The 4,371-nt window shown below is 45.4% G+C and overlaps 1 pseudogene; it reads left to right on the top strand.

Annotated features, from left to right (window-relative positions):
• The first annotated feature begins 3,550 nt into the window (after window positions 1-3,550).
• Window positions 3,551-4,030, top strand: LOC119473391 (annotated as a pseudogene).
• Window positions 4,031-4,371: the final 341 nt, after the last annotated feature.

Raw genomic sequence — 4,371 nt, 5'->3', positions numbered from 1 at the left:
TTTTTTTTTTTTTGAGATAGAGTCTTGCTCCTCACCCAGGCTGGAGTGCAGGCTCACTGCAACTTCCGCCTCCCAGGTTCAAGCAATTGTCCTGCCTCAGCCTCCCAAGTAGCTGGGATTACAGATGCACACCACCACACCCAGCAAATTTTTGTATTTTTAGTAGAGACGGGGTTTCATCATGGTGGCCAGTCTGTTCTCAAACTCCTGGCCTTGTGATCCACCCGCCTTGGCATCGCAAAGTGCTGGGATTACAGGAGTGAGCCACTATACCTGGCCAGTTTTTGTATTTTTCGTAGCAATGAAGTTTTACCATGTTGCCCACACTGGTCTGGAACTCCTGGGCTCAAGCAATCCACCCGCTTCAGCCTCCCAAAGTGCTGGGATTACAGGCATGAGCCACCACGCTTGGCCTGAACTACTATAACAGTAGAATATATGAGAAATTAGTCCTTTCCAGATATTTACTCTCCATTTCCACCCCCACCCATTGCTGAATCACAGACAGCAAAAAAACAAAGAAGTCTCTGGGGCTTCAGAGATGCTCCTCTTCTGGTCGAGGCAGACAGGGCCACCATGATGAACTGGGTGCCCAGCCAGGATAAGAAGGACAGTGGTTCCCAGATTTTGGCAAGATCCCTGTAGATCATCAGAAAGAAATTTGTGCAACAGTGGCAATGGTTGTTCAAACCAATATGTGTTAATACCCCTTTCTTCTCTGTTTTGCTGTTTTTTCACTTTTTTTTCCCCCAGGACGGAGTCTTGATCTGTCACCTAGGCTGGAGTGCAATGGCATGATCTTGGCTCACGGCATCCTCCACCTCCTGGGTTCAAGCAGTTCTCCTGCCCCAGCCTCCCAAGTAGCTGAGATTACAGGCACACCACCACGCCTGGCTGATTTTTGTATTTTTAGTAGAGATGGGGTTTCACCATCTTGGCCAGGCTGGTCTCAAACTCCTGACTTCAGGCGATCTGCCCACCTCGGCTTCCCAAAGTGCTGAGATTACAGGCATGAGCCACGGCGCCTGGCCTGTTCACCTATTTTTGAACCAATTTGTCTTGACCTTGCCTCCTCCTGAAAGCCTGAGTTGTGCTAACCACTCCTCTCCCCAAGGGTCCTGAGATGACAATTACTTGGGACTGTAGAAAGAATCTGAGGGCAGAGTTGTCATATTTTGGGGTTGTTTTTAAAGCACAGGATGGCCAAGAGGGTACTTCCAGAGCAGGGGTGGGTAGGTGGTGCTGGGAACAAGCTTTGCAGACAGAGAAATCTGTTTATCTTCACACTCCAGAGAGACAATCACTCTTCCTGTGACAGCAGAGAGTACTGTAGCGAGCACATTCCAGGAGCAGAGACGTGTGGGCTTCTGGACCAAGTGGCCCTCTCCTAATCAGCAGTGGGTCTCAATGAGATAAAATGGGGCAAGAGCAGCAGGAAGCCTGCTCCATCTTTCCCCCTAGGTCTTCAGAAGAAACTTTGATCAAAGGAGAAGTGGTATTTGTGAAGAGCTGAGAAAACTTGAAAGAAAATCGCAGTGGGCATGGATATTTGTTTATATTTGTCTGGGTTTCTGGGGCAGTCTGGCGTACAGCTCTTCAGCCGCTCTGCCATTTCTCCACCCCACCCCCCATCTATTCTCCTCACATGGATCACTTTTCTAAAGTTAAAATGTATATTATAATTCAATAACATTTCCAAGAACTAAATCCATTCGTGATTTATGGGCCAAGGAAGAGGTGGTTCATCTGATTTTGCAATTTTTAATATTTATAAAAGTCGAAACTTTCCGCAATGTTCTTATCTTTGTCTCTGAGGCCTCGTAAAAGATACAGGCCTCCTGGATACAGACTGGATAGAGCAAAACCGTGTGTGCGTGTGTGCATGTATGTTGAGGAGGGAATTTTTTTAGATCAAAGAGTTTCATTTGGTGTCCTTCCTTCCCGCCTCCTCCCCCAATCCCAGATCTGCTTGAAAAGAACTCAGATCTCTTTTCCCACACACAGACTAACCTGATAGTAGAGGAATGAGTGGGGGAGGGGTCTGCTGTGGTGTAGGGTATAGCCAGTTCAGCACCCTTCTTCTGTGATCTAAAGAAAAGTCTGGTAAAAGGAAACTAAATGTTTGCCATGCAGTGTGGAGGTATAACACATAAAAGCAATGCCCTGCTTTGATTTTTAAGGATAAGACAACAGTAGTATGGCTTTTAGTGCTTGACCCAAGACTGCAACTATCAATAGTTACCATGTACTGAGTATTTATATATTTCAGGCATTGAGTGAAGCGCTGTACATAGCTTAGCTCATTTCATCCTACTGAAAGTACTCTGTGATGGATATGATTCCTGATTTCCAGGTGAGGAAACTGAGGTTAGGGTATATTAAGTGGCCCCAGGCTGCGCTGGCTGTTAGAGCCAATGTTCACACCAGGTCTTTCTGTCTTCAAAAACTGAGCTCTTCATCACTATGCAATAAATGTTGCTGCACAGTAATGTAGACATAAATCTATGGCAGGGACTTCTCTGACCAAGCGTTAGGCAATATACTGTCCAGTACAATGCAAATAAAATTAATAACATGTGCTAGTAAACATGGACATCTTTGTGAGAGAAGGACTATACTCAGCTGACAGATGGAGATGTTATTGTATTCATCACTGGTGACTGCACATCTGGAAACAGAATCTAGCCTTGAGATCAGACGTATTCCAGACATACACAGGTCCCCCTGCCTCCCCCTTGGAAAAACCTTTGCTGGGTCCTGCTGTGCCCTCCAGCTACAGTCCTGTTCTCTCTTCCTTTTCCCTGCCAAATTTTCAGAATGAAAAATGGAGCCACTCATCATCCCATTTCCTCAACCCCACCCCCTGCACTCCGGTTTCCTCCCACTGTTCTCCTGAAACCTTAAAGAGGTCATCAGCGAACTACTCATTCCCAAATCCCGTGAAATGTTCTCCATCTTTATTCTCCTTGGCCTTCCCCAAGCATTTCATGTTGCTTACCCCTATAGCTAACTCCCTCAATTCTGTGATTCTGCTGAGTGCATCCACTTGCTCCTCTAATTGTCTCTTTCATGGCTCTTTAGAACATGGCCTTTGAGGCCCAGGCTTTGCCCTATGCTCTTTTTTCTCTATACTGTCCTCTCTTTCAGTGATGTACCCTAATTCTCACTGATTCAGTTGTCATCTCTCTGGAGAAGATGCCTAAGGTGATTCAGGAGAAAGAGACTAGGATTAGAACCCTGACCATTCCTCTCCACACCAGCTGGAAGGTCCTGGGTAAGTCCTTTACTTTCTGAGCCTTACTTTCCTGTGGGTAAATTAAGACTGGCAATAGGCACTGCACAGGGACACTTGAGTAATATAATGGATGTGAACATCCTGTAGAAACTGTAAAGTACTATAGAAGCATTGACTATTGCTCTTACCTTTGTCTTTATTTCTTTGAACTTGGGCTCTAAAGACAGTACTCATCAGCTTTCCTCCCAAAATTTGCCATTCCCATCCTAAGGTTCAGAAATATTGTAAGTTATCATTAAAATATGTCAAGTGGGTAGCAGTGATCTCCTCCTCGGCATCATGGCCGCCCTTAGACCCCTTGTGAAACCCAAGATCGTCAAAAAGAGAACCAAGAAGTTCATCTGGCACCAGTCAGACCGATACGTCAAAATTAAGCTTAACTAGCGGAAACCCAGAGGTATTGACAACAGGGTTCGTAGAAGGTTCAAGGGCCAGATCTTGATGCCTGACATTGGTTATGGGAGCAACAAGAAAAGAAAGCACATGCTGCCCAGTGGCTTCCGGAAGTTCCTGGTCCACAACATCAAGGAGCTGGAAGTGCTGCTGATGTGCAACAAATCTTACCATGCTGAGATCACTCACAATGTTTCCTCCAAGAACTGCAAAGCCATTGTGGAAAGAGCTGCCCAGCTGGCCATCAGAGTCACCAACCCCAATGCCAGGCTGCACAGTGAAGAAAATGAGTAGACAGCTTATGTGCACATTTTGTGTTTAAATAAAACTGGCATCTTCCTTTAAAAAAAAAAAAAAAAATATATTTATATATCAATTGACATCCAATTTAGCAGACCTGACATAAGAATTGTATGTCCTCCAGCTCAGTCCTGGCCATTTGCCAAACAGTCCTCCTGCTGCTTTTCAAGGGCATTGCCCACACTGACTGCCGCTAACCTTCTCTCTCTTGACCAGTCCTCAGTTCAGAAGAGATAAGAGCATTTCGGTCTTAAAGCAGTATGGGTTCAAATCCTGGCTCTGATAGTCGCTAACTGGATGACCTTGGGCATTCATTTAACCTCTCTGAGCCTCAGTCTGCTCATTTGTAAAATGAGAACTGATATTGGTTGAATTGTGTTCCC

This window comes from Cebus imitator, unplaced genomic scaffold (assembly GCF_001604975.1).
Source record: "Cebus imitator isolate Cc_AM_T3 unplaced genomic scaffold, Cebus_imitator-1.0 Scaffold154, whole genome shotgun sequence".
Classification (NCBI taxonomy): Eukaryota; Metazoa; Chordata; class Mammalia; order Primates; family Cebidae; genus Cebus; species Cebus imitator.
Note: the sequence above shows the minus strand (reverse complement) of the source record. Positions and strands in the feature narration are given on the sequence as shown.